The sequence below is a fragment of the Pogona vitticeps genome, chromosome 2, assembly GCF_051106095.1.
Source record: "Pogona vitticeps strain Pit_001003342236 chromosome 2, PviZW2.1, whole genome shotgun sequence".
Lineage (NCBI taxonomy): Eukaryota > Metazoa > Chordata > Lepidosauria > Squamata > Agamidae > Pogona > Pogona vitticeps.
In genome coordinates, this window is record NC_135784.1 from 214,403,058 (window position 1) to 214,422,135 (window position 19,078).

At 39.6% G+C, this 19,078-nt stretch overlaps 1 protein-coding gene and 1 long non-coding RNA gene across 5 annotated transcripts in view; one reads left to right on the forward strand and one right to left on the reverse strand.

Annotated features, from left to right (window-relative positions):
• LOC144586547 (uncharacterized) overlaps window positions 1-10,280 on the reverse strand; it is a 37,024-nt gene extending 26,744 nt beyond the window's left edge. The window contains exon 1 of the long non-coding RNA XR_013541423.1: window positions 116-10,280. This is a non-coding gene — a long non-coding RNA (uncharacterized LOC144586547). The remainder of the gene's footprint in view (window positions 1-115) is intronic.
• The window catches only part of LINGO2 (leucine rich repeat and Ig domain containing 2), an 878,998-nt gene that overhangs the window by 497,072 nt on the left and 362,848 nt on the right, over window positions 1-19,078 (forward strand). The gene's annotated exons all lie outside the window — the stretch shown is intronic.

Below are 19,078 nucleotides of genomic sequence, written 5' to 3' on the forward strand. Positions count from 1 at the left end.
AACACCCCTGCCAGTGACATCATTCATCCCCTTTCTGCAGGTACTATATAGTCATGTGAACAAGATTTTGGCTGTCATATTTAACAGTTAAAAGTAACAAATAGGACCGCCTTACCTGTAGGATCTGTAACCACTGATTCACTTATCCTTGGTCTGAAAATATTATTTTTATTTTTATTCCCCAAAATATCCTCAGTTCCATCCTTCTGCCCCTATAAATGCTGAATGGGATATGAAGGATCAGTTGCAGTGTTGTTTTACCTTGGTGATTAAGACCAGCTCTTTGCTCCACCCAACCGTCAACTTGGAAGCACACAAATGCCTCCTGGTTTTGTCTGTTTTTGCACTTACCCAAAGGCGCAAGTGCACATGCTTGATCTCAGTGGTTATGACAAACAGAAAGCAGCATGCATAACTCATCTTTCTCCCTTCCTCTCCCCTTGCAGTCCCTGCATTCCTAAAATGCCTTCTTAGAAGGTCGAAGGCATAGCATATGGGAAATTGCCTGAAATAGAACAGAGAAGTCTTCATTAACAAAACCATGGGATACAATCCCACATAGGTGGAGAGAGGGAGGAATTGATGGTTTCTTTGATTGTGAACATCCCTATTTTAGTAAAACAGAATAAAAGTGGAGATTTAGAAACAGTAAGTCACTAAATTTGTCTTGGAAGGTGGAAACCCTCAGGTAAAACTGGCTTCCATAGAAATTTTCCCTGAAAAAAAGTCTTCCAGTTTATCACCAAATGTTATTAATACGATCTTCTTTGTTATCAGACATCACATGCAGCAGCAGCAAAGGAATGTTTGAGGCTAATAGAGATTTAATACTGGAATAATGTTATATTACGTTTCTTTTGAATGATTACCATCGCTTCATGAAGTAGATGTTATTATAAGCAAGGCAGTACTGTAACTCTTTTTTTTCCTGAGCTATACTGAATTCTGGGAAAAATGTATAAATCTAAGTATAGTCTGAATGTCTCACTGTTAACATGTATTCCCTATTTTCAAAACACACCTGATACAAGGCTGCTAGGAAACCTAAAACTGCCCAAAATACATTTTGTAAATAAAACAGAGAACCTTGTGTGTTATTAAATTATAACTAATTACAGTTATAAATATAATGAATTACAAAATATCATAAAATGATAAAATAATAAATTTATAGGTCACTTTGGACTCCCTATGGAGGGAAATGAGGCAAAGAAAGAAAGTTAAATATATGTACATTTTTACATTATAAATGTCATTTTCAAAATCAACTTATGTCTGTACAGTGTATTTTAGAAGAAGCTTCACTAAAACACAGTAGATGACAAGTCTTAAATTTTGTAATTTACTATTACATTATAATATTGAAATGCAATTAAAGTTACAGCACTTCTCCATTAAAGTACTAATAGTATTTTGCCTTAAAAGTAAAAGAAAGGTGGAACATCCAGTTAAATCCCTGTCCTTAGCAGGCCATCATTTTCCAAAAGACTGTCTGAATGAAAAGGTGTTTTGCCTGTTGGTGGAAGGACAACAGAGAGTGGGGTCATTCTGGTATGAAACATTATAAACTCCATTAGCTGAAATGGGACCAAAATCACATTTTTCGTAAAACAGCAAACATGCAACAGTAATTCCAGCTCTGTGGTTCTAACAACAACAATAAGAGGAAAAACTGTGTACCAAATATCTGCCTGATCTGAAGAAACAAACTATTTCCTGAATAGTATACCGTTTTTCTGTGTAAAGTGGGTAAAACTGTGTAAACAGAGGAATTGTATACTATTCAGGAAATGGTTTGCTTCTTCAGATTAGGCAGATGTTTAGTACACAGCTTTCTCCTAGAACTGCTACTATTAGTAGTAGTGTAGCATTCTCTGTGTAAACAGAGAAATCAGCTAATAAACATTAACCCCAGCACATCTTTTGGGTGGAGGAGACAGAAAAAACCTGTGAAATTGGAAGTCTCTAATCATAATCTACACTCCTATGAATGAGCCACTTCTTTTTCATTCCACTCTGTAATTGGAAAAACACAACTTCAATCCCATTTCTTCTGCATTGCCAAATTTCAGATCAGTCGGGTGAGTTATTTCCTTAGTGTAAGTCACAGAATCCATTGCTCCCTAATTTCTATTTATAATGGGGGGATTTGGTTCATCCTGTGCAATCTTAACATATAATTGAAGAGAAATGTCTGTTCTCAATCCTTTGCATAGTTGTCACATTATAGTCCCAGGATAAATGTGCTCATGCTTTAATGCTGGTAGTTCTTCCAAAGTTAATGGCTGAAGTTAACTACTGAAAGCACATTCTTGGTTCATTTGCATTTGGGCTGTAAAAGCACTTCAGGTATCTGAAAGTATTTTAACAACTAGTAAGTGGAGGATATTTAACACCTTAGGGTCAACCAAAGTGCTGTGTAGTAGGTCACAGAGATCACCATAGTGACAGTGCTTAAACTTATAAGTTCTCAAGTGGAGAACGAACAATTCCAGCATGCGTTAAGACCAGTATAAATGAAGATACTTAACAGGAAGCTAAACAGATAGAGGAAACAACCTAGTACTGCCTGGATATTTTCATTTTCAGTATCTATAATCCTGGCAATTCAGCATGATTGCTAACATTCAAGGGAGTTGTGGTCCAAAATGTCAGGAGGCATCACATTACTTACTGCATAATAATTGGAAATTTACTACCATGCCACTTAAATCTATCCAATCTTTTCTGATGGTTAAGCCATTTTAGTAACCAGATGTGAAACTACAAGGGAATACCAGGGTCTTTAAGTGCATGAAAAAATCCTGCCCTAATTCCCAGAGACTACCAATCAGACTGACACTACTGGGATAGATGCATCGGCAGATTGACAATAAAGTATTTTCTTAGAGATGTCACTGACCCCCCATGACTCAAGTCTGTGCTTGAATAAAGGCAAACAGATTGGTACCTGATGCACCCTCTGTCCTTTTGAAGATGCACCGCTGTGATCCTTTTCCAGATCTCTAAAAGTATTGGTGTGTTTCAAGATCTCTTAGAAAAAAATACCCATTGTTGTAATTATGGGGGAGAGGTGAATGGCTGTGAGGGGGCAGAGAAGGTTTACACATGGCCATTAGAATTATATCTAGCAGAATCATTTGCCAATAAATAAAAGAACACAAGAAAATAAGAAGCAGGAGATAGTTGAACTTTGAGAAGTATAGGTAAAGGTAAAGGTAAAGGTTCCCCTTGACAATTTTTGTCCAGTCGTGTCCGACTCTAGGGGGCGGTGCTCATCCCGCTCTTCAAGCCATAAAGCCAGCGTTTGTCTGAAGACAATCTTTCCGTGGTCACATGGCCAGTGTGATTTAGACACGGAACGCTGTTTACCTTCCCACCGAGATGGTACCTATTTATCTACTCGCATTTGCATGCTTTCGAACCGCTAGGTTGGCGGGAGTTGAGAAGTATACCACAACAATAAGAGGCATCCAAATTGGATAGAGAGAATGAAACACGCTAGTGGCCTAAAGTGAAACATTTAAAATCCGTACAAAATCCTACTTGTTATGTCAATATGCAATTTATGGCTTCCTACCTATGTTTACTGTGTGGACATTTGTCTGAGTGCACTACATACTTTAAAGTATTTTTGATAAATGCGACTCTGTGACATGAATGCATGAAGACACATTGCATTCTGTTAGAGTCTGCTATGGGAAAACTTACATTTCTGCTGGGATGAGACTAACCCTGTTCATGAATTACTCAGATGAAAAGTAGGTTAGAAAGACTGAAGATTACATGACTGAGACATGCATTGATGCATTTTAACATTTTAAGCTATTCACTAGCAAAAATGATGATCACTCAACATGAAAAGAGAGGGAAATAAGCTGGACATTTGGGTACCTGGATAAATCTTTTTTCTCTCCATCTGCAAACAAGCTGTAGACAACAGTGTTGCACAATATTTGCAGAGTGCCTTCTCTTTGCAGATTCCTGAGGGCTTGACCCCATGACACTCTTCAGTTTACAGTGTAAGTCCTGGTTTCCAGGATGCATAATGTTGAGATGGCACAGTCCTAAAAAGGGTTGTGTCTTTAGGATCAGTCCTAATTCATTTGTTATGTTGAAGGAGATGAGAATCCTGGAAAAATATGGAGGGTAGAAATTGGCTTTCATGCTTAGCATCCTGACTGGATGAGTGTAGTATGTTCTACCTGAGGCTACCTTTGGAGTGGGTTTTAAAGCTTTAGCTGCTCCAGAATAATACAGCAAGACTGCTGACTGAGGGCCAGTTATAGGGAAAGAAAAATCCATTCTTGCAATAGCTTCACTTGTTTCTAGTCTGTTTCCAGGAATGATTCAGAGTTCTCGTTATGATTTGCAATGCCCTATGCAACTTGGGTTTGGGCTTTGCGCTTTACTGGAGAGGCCCTTCTCCCAGTTCTGCCATCTTCAGGGGCCCATTTGGTGGAGACTTGAGAGAGAGATCCTTCTGAACTATTTGTGAAGAGAGATTAAGTTTGTGTTCTCCCTGTTATCCTTCTGCCAGTAAGCCATGACCTTTTATATTTAGGAAGGACTTTGGCAATTGATAGTTTCAAACCACCAGGTCTTAGTTGATGTGTTGGTTTTTCCTTTTTGAAAGTAATCTAGAATGAGTATTTTAATGAAGACATCTAGTATTAGAAAGTTCATTGTCTTTTAATAACCCAGTGAATTTAATTATATTTCACCGTGTATAACAATTGTATTTTTAATCGCTAGTTGCTTTTTAACTGTATTGGAGGCTGCCTTAGATCCCAGTTCTGGGAGAAAGGTAGCATGTAAACAAGAAAGACAGAAAGATAGTGTTGGAGTTATTTCAACCTCATATGCTGACTCTTGTAGATGGGAGGGACCTTTCTGAGCTGCAGTGACTATAAACCAATCCAGATAGAGGTTTTTAACCAAAATTCAAAACTCTGCTATAGATAGATAGGGCTAGGGTTAGGCATCACCGGAGAGAGATAGTGAGTAAAATAGAGAGAAGGAGAACAAAAGAACATATTGATTTGCATGAAATTACACATGCTAATTTACAAGTAAAGGTGCAAAACTAGAAAAGATAATACATAATTGCAACATTATGACCAAATGACTTATCTTGCCAGCTAGGTCTACAGTCCAGCTACACACTGTGTCTGGACAACTTTATGGTTGTAGGGGAAAAACCTTGTTGCTTGATGTGATCAATCAGTTTTCCAGGCTGTCCCTGTGCTCCTGTATCTACCAATTCAGTACAGCGGTGCTTCGCTTTACGATCACTCCGTTTAACGACGAAACCGCATTACGATGAACTTTTTGCGATGTTTCCTATGGGGGAATTTCGCTTTGCGATAATCGGTTCCCTGCTTCGGGAACCGATTCTTCGCAAAACGATGATTTTCGGGTAGCTGATCGGCCGTTTCAGAATGGCCACCAGGTAAACAAAATGGCCCCCCGCTGTTTTCTGGGACAGATTCCTTGCTGCACAGGCAGTGAAAATGGCCGCCCTATGGAGGATCTTCGCTGGACCATGAGTTTCCAGCCCATCAGAATGCATTAAACAGGTTTTAATGTGTTTCTATGGGCTTTTAAATTTTGTTTTACGTTTTCATTTTATAGCAATTTCACTGGAACGAATTAACGTTGTAATGCGAGGCACCACTGTAAATTGCTGCATACCCAGTTTTGCGATGGACAGTAAGCAAAACAGAGAAACTGTGTGTGATTGCTGAAGGTTATTTTTAAATGGGGTTTTGATCTTCATCTTTAAAATAGGCTTGGACAGGGCACTTCCTCAAATAAAAGATGCCTTCAAGGCAAGGACAAAGTGGGGAAGGGGGATCAGTCACAGGGAGGAATTCAGGCATGTCTGGCAGGACATATATCCAAAATACTATTGGCGATTGACTCTTTTATTGCATGGCCAGGAACACAACCAGTACTGGACTCTAACAAATCAGAAATTCTAATTAGTCTGATTCAGGGTGCAGTTACACTGATAATAAGAACCATTGCTGAATCATATTTTTCATGATTAAAATTTATTTTAAAAGTCCTGGCTACACAACACACTGTGAATACTACACAGCATTGAAAACACAGTCTGCAAACATGCTAATGAGATGATTTTACAACCTCACAAGTAGTTTCCTGAAGCAGTTTTAAGCCCTTATTTTATATCGGAGAAATAATTTTCAAAGTAAACACACACAGCAATACAAAAACTATGTGGCTATCAATTGATTTAAAATACACTGCCAATCAGCAGTGTAACCATGCCCTGAGTCTGATTTACTTAATTAATATAATTTTTACATACAATAAAGTATGTTGTTTAGGCAGACTCTTTTGTATTCTATAAAAGGCCTTTTTGAATTATGAAGTCCTGAGGGAGCATTACATTTACAAAAATTAAACTTTGTTAGGCTGGTCATGGGATTGAAGTAGACTTCAGGAGATGAGGACTGCAGGCAACCTGTGATTTGCACTAATTTATTTATTTGTATAATTTATATGCTGCCTTTCTCCTGACAGGGGACCCGAGGCAGCTCACAGTAACTAAAACCATACAATAATAGTAAATTAAAGTATTATACAAAACTATATATTAAAACAATTAAATATTGATCAAGATTAAAGACAAATTTAAAAATATTTTGAAAACATATTTAAAAACATTTAAAAATTTGCCCACCTCAAATTTTGATGCTGAAAATTGTTTCCCCATCAGATAATGTCTGAGACCCCATGAAGAAGATTTGGTGCTGCTTTGGGAATCCTAAATAATCAGAAATCTTTGGGGGAAAACCCAGACAAAAATTGTCTTGCTTTGTCAAGGCATAGCAAATTTGCTGTCTGTCTCTTTGCTGCCCTATTGCTAAGCTTCAGCCACATGAGACTGACCTGCATGGGGAGAGGACGAAGGAATGGGGAAGAGTGTCCAGGTCTGACTTTGCAACAGCCACGCTGGTTCTGTGCTAAAGTCACCCGGTTTGTGTTTCTTCCTGCCTGAGTAAGAGATTATAGAGGCAGTTCAGAAGCTGTGCACAAACAGTTCATCCCCTTCCTGCAGCAAATTTGTACACCCTCTAAATTTAAGCACCATTTATCAAAGACACACACACCAGCTATTATGTGTTATTGCTAAATTTTATCAAGTTAGCTGGTTCTGAAAAATTCAAGTGAAGTCAGGTTTCCTGAATTATGTGGGAATTATCTCCAGTATCACTGATTAATACCACTAGAAGAAGGGAAAGAAATTGACAAAGTCATTGTTAATCAGACTGGAAATCATTCCCTTAGACCTGATAAATCCCAAACAAGTAGATCTTATTAAAAATAGATGCTCATATAAAAACATTAATTACCCTAGTAAATATAAAGGATTGTACTATGGATCAGGGGCTGGATTTAAGGGGAAAACGCAAAGATGTAGAAATGCCTTAGCTTCAAAACAGAATTTCTGCAACGTTCTTACTTTCAGTCATTCTAACTGAAAAGTGGACTGACAGCAGAAACCATTCTACTGGAGAGTGACACCATAAGGCCTTTTCTTTTTACATCCATTCTGTGACAGCTTAAAGAAAACAAACGAGTAAAAAGTTTATGCATTGAACTCCCAGCATGGTGTCTGAGGGGAGGGCTTAGCTTGTCAGAGATTCTGAAGTCCTTAAATATGTGTTCACAAATAGACACCCCCCCATTTTGTTTTGTTTTTTGGGGGGGGTTGTAAAATAGATGACAACACACCTATTTGCTAAGAACATGGATTATATTTTATTTTATTGCCTCAAATGATTTTCAGACTGGATTTTAGGGGATTCTGGTTGTCCTGCAAAGCTTCACTGGGTTGCCTCAGAGCATTAATGGTAGGCCTGTTTGCAAGAGAAACAGCAGAGTCTTTATGCACACATTTCTGTTGAAGGCACTGCATGGAGCCGGACTGCAGCTGCTAACTATGTCCTCTCCTATCAACATACCCATTGGCCATGCCTCTTGCCAGTTAGATAGCATTACCGAGGCAGAGATCTTCATGCTGATGCAGTTTCCTGTGTTTTGCAAATCTGACCGCCCCCTCTTCTGATCAAGGGGAGCAACGCTATGCCTACATAGCAAAGGGCTATATTCTTCATGTGTTACTTAGCATATGGCTCGTACAAGTGTATGTAGTCATTTTCTCCATTGGGCCTGTACAGTGAGTGTCATTCCACTCCCCATCAACCATTCATTGCAGCGTACATGAGGAGGGGGCAATATAAAGACCATCATTTGGTACCACTGCTGGTCTTTCCCTTCTGGTGTAGCTGTGCATTACAAGAAGCATTCAGTAGATTTCAGGGCCCAGACACTGCATTTATGGCACAATGGGAAGACTTAATAAACCCCAGTCACTATAGTTCAGCATTAATCGTATGCTCTTGAGAAAACTAATGTTCCATTACTTGTTAATGTCATACTATGTTTCTGTTCCCTTTGAGGAAAAAAATATACCCAAAGATAAAATCATGGAGTATGTGGTGAAGGGAAGTGCTGTAGCTCAGGAATGCATCCCTTCCAGCAGAGCTACTGGGGATGTAAATGCCAGCTTCTCCTTCTTGTCAAAAGTCTTTTATAACTTATTCTATTATTGAATATAATAGATATGCATGTGGTACATTTGAGAGATCCATTATGTAAGTACATCAGGTTACTCTAGTGTTATTTTGCAATAGCTTCAGGGCCCTTCTTCAGGCAACCTTCTATCTTTCTGTGCAAATGGAAAAAATCTTAGGTGAGAACATAAGCAACCACTATAATGAAGTCTTGAGACTACTGACCAACTTGCTTGTATTTCAGGACAGAAGATATATTCACCAGCTTTTTCATCCATGATGAGAAAGACTGTCTCCTGAGGCCAAAACACTCTGCCGAAGAACCTGTCAACACAATGAGATTCTTTCGTTCGCTTTTTGCAAGAGAAAAATATAGGCATGTTCTTCCTTATCAGCAGGTTGCATTTTCCACTGGCAACCTTGTGTTTTCCACAGGAAGCCATGTGTTTTGTGCAAAATATTTTTTTCTATGTGAAAAATGCTTTTTGTGCACTCCCCGCTTTCATGAACAATGCAAAAACTCACCTAGCAGAGAGAAAGATTTTTGAAATGCTGCTTTTTTTCACTTGCAAGAATGAGACAAATAAAATTTATATCCTTCTTCATATTATATTCTCCAATCAGCTATTTGTCAAGGTTGGTGGGTTAGTTACTACTATTTAAACCAGGAGGATGAACGTACACTGAAATACAAGATGCTTAAGCAGCATGACTCATTTCGTAGATATTTTTCTCTCTTTTTTCCTGTTGATTCCCCATTCTGACACGTGTTGAAGATCTGGTGGTCATCATGGTGGCTCGCATGATGAAACCCTCATAGTGTTTATAAGTCAGCTATACTGCTCTGTATGAACAAACCAGTTACAGCAGTTTTGCAGTCCATCAGGAACAGGTCTGTTGTAAAGCAAAAATATTTTAACTCCCCTGGAATGCTCAGTCTTCCAAATGGACTAGTTTGCATGAACATAATAGCTAGAATCTAATTGTGGATTTATATCAGCATAAGTATAGTAGGACCTCCATATCCATTTGATCAATATCCATGGTTTCTGTAACAGTCTCCTTATACCTCACAAAGGGGCTATTACGTCACACTCAATCACTCTTCAGTACCACTGCCACCAACCATTCCCTCAAATGAAGCTTCAGGCCAAAGGATGATTTTAAAATAAAAGTAAGATTTATTGAATACAAACAAAAGGAATGGTAAATCACTTGTATGTAAATAATACTTTAATCACTTTAATATGATAACAATCACACACACACTCTCACAGACTCTCACTAAATAGCACAGTATCAGCAAGCCTTAACCGTCCCTAACTCTAAAGCCCTATCTGACCCTATCACCAAACCCTATCTCCCTAACTGTCCCTATTTGACTCTCTCACACCATTCACTCCCCTTATATACAACAGCTCCACCCCTTAAGTCCCACCCTCCGTCACGCCATTGGTAGATAACACACAGCTTCAGCAGTGATGGGCAGGTGATGCCATAGCTGTCTGTAACAATACCTCCCCCCTTTAAAAGTTGTTTTGTGGGGGAAAGCTAAGGTGCTTTTCACCCAAAACAACTGGAAACAACATTAAAACAATACATTTTCCCCACATATCAACACTTACCATTATCATATTAAGTACACTCTTAAATAACCATATTACTCAAAATATACTTACACATACTAAATCAATTGCATATATATATACATAACAATAATCCAATAACCACCTATTTTCATAACATATTAAACACAGTTATTAACTTCAAGAGCCCAAACTTTTTCATCTGTCGTTGTCTGGTCATCGAGATAAGGCGTCAGCAACACAGTTCATAGTCCCTCTGACCACCTTAACCTCGAAGTCATAAGTCCTGTAAAATTAAAGCCCACCTCATTAGCTTGCTGTTTTGGGCCTTCATAGTCTTTAACCACATCAGAGGTGAGTGGTCTGTACACAGAATGAAGTGTCTCCCCCAGATGTAAGGATTTAATTTCTTGACCGTGTACACGATGGCCCAACATTCTTTTTCTATGGTCGACAGGTGTTTTTCGCCTTTCTGAAGTTTCTTGCTTAGGTAGGAAACAGGATGCTGGTCTCCGTTGTCATCACACTGGCACAGCACGGCTCCTACCCTGGCGTTGAATGCGTCGGTGTAAATGATGAACTCTCGATCGAAGTCTGGAGCACGCAACACAGGGTGGTTGGTTAACGCCTCCTTCAACTTCCCGAATGCCTCCTCGCAGTCACTGGACCATGGGATGCAGTCATCACTCCTTTTCCTCGTCAGCTCGGTCAACGGTGCTGCAATCTCGCTGAACCTGGGGATAAATTTTCTATAGTATCCCACTAACCCAAGAAAGGATCTAATCTTTTTCTTGGTATTGGGTCTAGGCCAATTACGTATTGCCTCTACCTTGGCTTCTAGGGGTTTGATTACACCTCCCCCTACCATATGACCCAAATATTTCATCTCGGGGCTACCCAGTTGACATTTACTGGCTTTTACTGTCAACCCCACTGCTTTTAACCTTTGCAGTACTAAATCTAGGTGACAAAGGTGATCCTGCCAGGTGTTGCTAAAGATCCCTATGTCGTCAATGTAGGCTACTGTAAATGCACTGAACCCTTGCAGAGTTTTGTCCATCAGCCTTTGGAATGTAGCTGGGGAATTCCTAAGGCCAAAACTGAGGACACGAAACTCGAATAAGCTGAAAGGGCGACAAAAAGCAGTTTTTTCTTGATCTCTAGGGTCTATTCGCATTTGCCAAAAGCCTTTAGTCAAGTCTAAACAGGAAATGTATCGACAACCCCCGATGGTTTCAATCAGGTTGTCAAGTCTGGGCATGGGGTAAGCATCTGGTTTGGTTACTAGGTTTAATTTTCTGTAATCCACACAGAACCTAATGCTTCCATCCGGTTTGACCACCAGAACTATTGGAGCTGACCAAGGGCTAGATGATGGCACAACAATATTTTCTTTTAGCATCTCATCCAGCTCCTTGCACACTTTGACCACATAAGGTCCTATTACTCTGTATGGGGTTACTGCCTGTGGGGGTGCATTTCCTGTATCGATTCTATGCATCACTCCCTTGTCTAAACCAGGCTTGTTTGAGAAGACCTGTTGATACTTAGTAACCAACATCTTTATTTCCCTCTGCTGTTCCAGGGTGAGTGCAGGGCTGATCTTCACCTCCCCTGGGTTGAACTTTATTTCACCCCTTCCTTCCCAGTATGGTAAATCATGTTCTTCTTTATCAGCTGCTTTCATTGCAAAAAGCACTTTCTTTTTCTCTCTATAGTATGGCTTAATGGCATTTACATGAACTTCCCTCCTGCCTAGGTGTTCATCTCCTTCAATAATATAATTAAGATCACTCATTTTTGAAATGATCCTATAAGGTCCTGCCCAGTTCAATTGTAGTTTGTTCCCCTTGATGGGCCTCAACATCAGCACCTTATCTCCAGGGTTAAACTGTCGTTCCCTAGCCTTTTTGTCATACCAAACTTTTTGTTTGACTTTCTGGGCTTGCAGGTTTTCTGCAGCCAACTCTAAATTTCTTTTGAGGTTGTTTATTTATGTGTCTATATATAAGACTATATTTTGTGGATCTTCTTCTACAATCTGTTCCCAATTTTGCTTAATCAGATCAAGTGGGCCTTTCACTTTTCTCCCGAATAGCAGTTCAAAAGGACTGAACCCAGTACTCTCTTGTGGGACTGATCTGTAGGCATATAGCAATAATTGCAATTTCTGGTCCCAGTTATTAGGGTTTTCTGCTAAATAGGCTCTAATCATCCTCATCAGGGTTCCATTTAATTTCTCCGTTAACCCATTACTCTGCGGATGATATGGAGAAGTTTCTAAATGTTTAATACCACAAATCTGCCATAGTTTCTTCATAAGTTTAGAAGTAAACGATGGTCCTAAGTCAGTTATCATCTCTGAAGCAAAACCCATTCTACTCATATAGCTTAACAGTGCATCAGCCACTGTATGGGTCTCAATGTTATTTAAAGGAATCGCCTCAGGATATCTTGTGGCATGGTCAACAATAGTGAGAATAAATCTGTTTCCCCTTTTTGTGACCTTAGGCAACGGCCCTATAATGTCCACGCCAATGCATTTAAAAGGTGTAGAGATTACGGGTAATGGACACAGTTTAGCCTTAGTCCTATCACGGTTATTACCCTGTCTCTGGCACACATCACATCTCTGACAGAAATTTTTTATTTGTTTTCCTATTTCTGGCCAATAGAAGTTTTGAGATATTCTCTGCTTGGTCTTATTTATCCCTAAATGTGCAGCAAATATATCAGAATGTCCCCTTTCTAAAATCATTTGGCGATATTTAGCAGGTACTACCAACTGGCTTCGCATCTTATGTCCCCCTTTTGAAATGTTCATCAGTGTTTCTCTATACAGTAAACCATGTTTAGTAAGGAACCTTTCAGGGGATTCAAGGGATAATTCCATGCTTGACACTTTCTCAAAACAACATTTTAATGTGGGATCTGCTTGCTGTTCCTGTGAAAATATACTGCTTTGGGGTATTTCAAGTGAGAATGCCTCAGCTAGTTGTATATTTTCATTTTCTCCCTCATGAATGTCAGTATCTTTTTCAGCTGCCTCTGTTTGATCTGGTTGTGAACGTGTAAGAACTAACACTTTCTTAACATGCTCAGAGAGGTCTGTCCCAAGAAGTACAGCTGAAGGCAGTTGCGAGGAAATTCCAACGCGCCAATTTCCTTGCCAGCCCTTATAACGAACTAACACTTTGGCTACCGGCAAAACAATTAATTCTTCCCCTATTCCTTTAATAGTCATATTTTCATTTGGTAAAATGTAATCTTGTGGTATGATATCAGGGTGACACAGTGTTCTGAAGTCTTTCCCACAAAATGGCTGCCCACTATCTGTTGGCTTTTAACTTGTCCCTTGGGATTTCTATTGTAGTCATCCCATGTTTTTCTCATACTCTTTCCCTTAGAATACATAGGTTTTCTGATTTGTGAGATGAAATCTGCAATTTCTGCTGCCTGTTTCAAATCTAGAGGTTTCTTGTCTTTGACCAAATATTTAATTTCACCATGTAGAAGGGAATAAAACTGTTCCAATCCTATAATACTTTTAAATTGCTGAATTGTCTGTACATTTTCCTGCGCCAACCATTTATCCAACTATCTAGTCAAATTGGCACCTAGCTGTGTGTAAGACTCATCAGGTTTCTTGGTTAATGTTCTGAATTTTTGCCTCAGATGTTCAGCATTGATGCCATAACTGGCAAACACCAACTTTTTAAATTCAGAATAACCTTTAATCATTTCAATAGGCATCTCAGCGTAAACCTCAGCGAGGCTTCCACTAATTAGAGATCTCAGAATAATCATTTTTTCTGACTCTGACTGAAAAATCAGCACACGCTCTTTCAAAAAGAGTTAAAAATGCTTCTGGACAGTCTCCCTGTTTGAAAGTAGGGAATTTCTTTAGATCTGCTTTTGACAACTGCCCTTCTTCAGAGTTGGAATTTCTATTATTGTTATTGTTCTGGTTCATTAATTCCATTCTCCTGATTTCAAAAGCCATTCTCTCTTTCTCTAGGGCAATCTTCTCTGTCTCCATCTCAGACTCTTTTTCTAATTCTAGCTGTTTCATTCTGTATTCATGTGCTTGCGCTAACTCCAATTTTCTGAGGTCTGATAAATCTTCTCTAGAGGACCTTTCCTCTTGAGCTGAGGAAAATCTTTCCTCTCTCCCACTAATCTCTTCATCTGAACTAGCTGCCATTTCAGATGGTCTTGGTTCAGCTTTTCTACTTCGGGTTGAGGGCATTTTATTTCACCAAAGGCTCCTATATCAACTTCCAAGCCTTGGTTTAAAAGTCACTTTTTTCCTGTGCTATTGGTCTGTGATATACAGTTGCAGCCTTCTCCAGCACTGTTAGCTAGCAACTGTAACTAGGCTAGGCTTCTGCCCCTTAAGCTGGGCCTCTTGCCAAACAAAGTTCACTTTATTATTCTGCCTTTGGCACCAATCTTAAATTCACACAGCTCTACCTTGAGCTAGGTTTAGTTGTTTAAACGGAGTTCCCTCAGCTTTGCTGCCCTTGGCCTTCGCTCTGTCCCCTCAGAGTTTCCCTAAACTCAGGACACGCTGGCCAAACCACCACAGCCTTTGCTCTGGGCCACACTCCACACACACACAATATGGACTCCACAGAGCTTCCCTGCCTCAGTCCTCACTCCGAAGCCTTAGCGCCCCTCTACTAGACTTTGCTCCCCTTGAGCCAAAGCCCCAGAAGGCGACCCACACTCTCCACTTCAGATGACCCTAACTGAAGACCCCTTGCTCTGGGCACGATCCTGCCAAGGCTTTACTGGACTACTTGCATCTCACCGCTGGACACCAATTTTATTGTAACAGCCTCCTTATACCTCACAAAGGGGCTGTTACGTCACACTCAATCACTCTTCAGTACCACTGCCACCAACCATTCCCTCAAATGAAGCTTCAGGCCAAAGGATGATTTTAAAATAAAAATAAGATTTATTGAATACAAACAAAAGGAATGGTAAATCACTTGTATGTAAATAATACTTTAATCACTTTAATATGATAACAATAACACACTCACTCTCACAGACTCTCACTAAATAGCACAGTATCAGCAAGCCTTAACCGTCCCTAACTCTAAAGCCCTATCTGACCCTATCACCAAACCCTATCTCCCTAACCGTCCCTATTTGACTCTCTCACACCATTCACTCCCCTTATATACAACAGCTCCACCCCTTAAGTCCCACCCTCCGTCACGCCATTGGTAGATGACACACAGCTTCAGCAGTGACAGGCAGGTGATGTCATAGCTGTCTGTAACAGTTTCACTTATTGATGGTCTGAAAATATTAAAAATATTTTTATGTATGAATGTATTTCCAAATTGTAATTACCAGAACTGGCACTAGAGGGAACCAGAGACAGTGCTATATATAGGGTTCACTATTATCCATGGTTTCCACCATCTCCGAGAGTACTTGGAACTGATCTCCTCTGGATATCACAGCCCTACTGAATTCTTGCGTAAGCTGCAGCAGTTATGTGCTGCTAATTACAAATTGGCCAGGCAATTTATAATCCAAATGGCAATTCATTAATTAGCAGGACTTCACTGTCAGTGTTTATGCCATTACATTTCTCCTGATGTAAATCGACACTAGGATTCTCTTTGTGACTTTCTAATCAAAAAGTGCCAGCCCTCTGACCCCCTCAGGTCACTGTTCAGCATGCCTGTGATAACTTGAAGCCACAGTACTCTCTGAGTTCTTTGCTGAACTGAATCTTCCACCCTGCTACCAGTTCTACTGAGTGAGTGTTTATGCATTAGACTTTGAGACAGCTTGCCCTGGTTCCATTGCAGTGGCAGCTGTTCCTCTGCAGAGCTTAAGAACCTCCTTGCCCTTTGATACTATATAAAGTACCCTGCTTATAGGATCACAGGTTATGATCTTGAAAGTTCGTGGACCAGGCTTTCTAAAGGAAGGCTCAGAATTGTGAATTTAATTCCCAAAACATTGCGAAACAAAAACAGGTTAAGGGAAGGATGCAATTAAGCCAAAACAGATTGAGGCGACGATGTAATTAAGTCTGCAGTGGATGTGCTAGTTGCAAAACCAACCTTCCTTTGATGCTTTTGATTTTATTGTGTTCTCTTTCACTTATATTCTATCTGACATTTTTGTGTATTTAGAATTTTGCAAAATGTTTGAGGGCAAACCAAGTTTTCTAAGGACATATGTTTTGCTGTTTGTTATGTGCCATCAAGTCAGAACTGACTTATAGTGACCCTAATAAGGCTTCAAGGTACGTGAGATAATTTAAGAAGTGATTTTATTAGTTCTACTGCCCCAGTGAGCTTCCATGTGGGGATTTGAACCCAGGCCTCCTGGGTTCTGGTCCATCGCTCTATCCACAACACCAGCCATTCTCAAGGGGGCCATATGCCCCCAGAGGGGAGGGGGCTGACACATTTGAAGGGGGGCACAGACTGGGAACGATTCTTTACACACCACCTTATTAGTTAAATTACATGACTTACACAATCCTTATTTGCCTATATTTCTTTCATATTGTGTTTATGGTTGTAGTTGTGACCCCCCCCCCAAAAAAAGTTGAGAACAATGCATTACATTGGCTGGCAAAGACATATAATAAACAAATAAGCAGAAATCTACAAAGAGGTCAAAGTTATGCACATTTGTTTCCAATAGGCTCTTATTGTTGAAGAAATGGTCTGTTTGGTTGTTGTAGGTTTTTCAGGCTGGATAGCTGAGTATTTATAGCTGACTATCCCACAAAACTGCACCAGAGCACAGACAGAGTTCTGACTCCTGTCCTCTGAAGATGCCGGACACAGAGACTAGTGAAACGTTAGGAAGAAAAACCTTCAGAACATGGCCGAACGTCCCGAAAAACCTGCAACAACCATCGGATCCCGGCTGTGAAAGCCTTCAAGAATACAAATGGTCTATTTCTTTTTAAAGCCTTTCACTAGTCTCTTCAGAAATATATTACGTTACCCCTTCTGAGCCTCCCATTTTGTGGCACAGAAAGGGCTGGGTTCACATTGGTGCGTGCATATCCCATCCTTTGGTACTCTTACTCTGCTATAGCACAGATGTTTCATGAGCACTTGAATCAAACGTTTTCAGAATATGTCAGCTAATGATGGCACAACCATCATTATAAATTTCATTTATAAAAGAGAGTTTAAAGTTCACCACCACCAACAAAAAAATACCGAAGTTCAAAGGTGAAAGTAAAAGAGGCTACAACATTTAATGAATTTGAATCTGTTCTTTATAATCTTAAAGCAGAAAGCAGCTGTTCTCTGAGCTTCTGAATAATATTAGAAGCTCAGGTGGCATTAGCTTTAGGGCTGAAAGGATTTTATAAGGACGTCAAAGGTGTTAATAAACAGACATATATAATATAATGTCTGGGGTTGTATGAAAACCTGCTTCATCTGGCTTTTATGTAAGTGTTGGTGATAGCTCTAAAAGGGTGAGAACAGTGATGTGTACCAGAAAAAGTGGATGAGATGTGGAATTCTACCATGTACATTTAGTCATAGGTGATCATTTGCATGAAAAAATAAAATGAAATAATTTTAAAAACATTTCCCTTAAGAGTTGCTTGACTCACATGTACCATATTCTAAAAATTAACTAGTAAAATTATAATATTCAATCTTACTTTTTTGAATTATTATTCTCTTCTTAGATTTGATTATCTTGTATTTGATTATCTTGAATCACTTCATCCTCAATAGAGCAGCACGTCTTGCATCACTGAAGGAACAGTCTATACCTTTCAAAAAAGACACTTTTCTTCCGGACAAAGAAGGGGTATAATTTCAAGAATATTTTCCATTTACATGTAGTGTTCTTTGTGGGTATTAGTTCTTTAGCTAAGGGCACTCAAGATGGAAATTTATTTGGATCCTTCTGTGGTACCTCAGGCAGTTGGGTTGCTTTGGTTTCAAGTGCTTTGAAGCTGTCCTGCTTTAGCTCAGATCTGAAGCTTCATTTTAATTTCATGCATGCTTCCTTTGACTATAGTGGCAATGTCAACTGTCAACAATGCCTCTTTAGCTTTCTGGCAGAACGAGTAGAATCTTACAGATATGGCAAAGTTCCAGAAGCTGACTCTTTTTTTTCCCATCAGTTAACCACTTCTCATCCAAACACAAAGCAATTCCCTAGACACAAGGTCTACAGAAAACCCACCCACACAGACCTGTGCCTACACAAAAACGCCAGCCACCATATTGAGTGTAGCACTTTAACAGCACCATCTTTTAAGATTTTAAATAGTTTGACTAGAATGCCATCACCTCCACTGGCCTTGTTGTTAGCCATGCTTTCTAAGGACCACTTTACTTCAGTCTCCAGGATGTCTGGCTCAAGGTCAGCAACCACACTATCTGGGTTGTCTGGGACATCCATATCTTTCTGGTATAATTCCTCTGTGTATTCTTGCCACCTCTTCTTGATGTATTCTGCTTCTGTGGGGTCTCTACCATTTTTGTCCTTTGTCATGTCCATCTTTGCACAAAATGTTCCTTAAATATCTCTGGTTTTTCCCTTTCTATTGTTTTCCTCTATATCTTTGCAGTGTTCATTTAAGAAGGCCCTCTTGTCTCTCCTTGCTATTCTTTGGAAGTCTGCATTCAATTCTCTGTAACTTTCTCTATCTCCCTTGCATTTTGTTTCCCTTCTCTTCTCTGCTATTTGTAAGGCCTTGTTGGACAGCCACTTTGCTTTCTTGCATTTCCTTTTCTTTGTGATGGTTTTTGTTGCTGCCTCCTGTACAATGTTATGAGGCTCCGTCCATAGTTCTTCAGGCACTCTTTCCACCAAATCTAGTTCCTTATATCTGTTCTTCACTTCCACTGTGTTCATAAGGGCTTT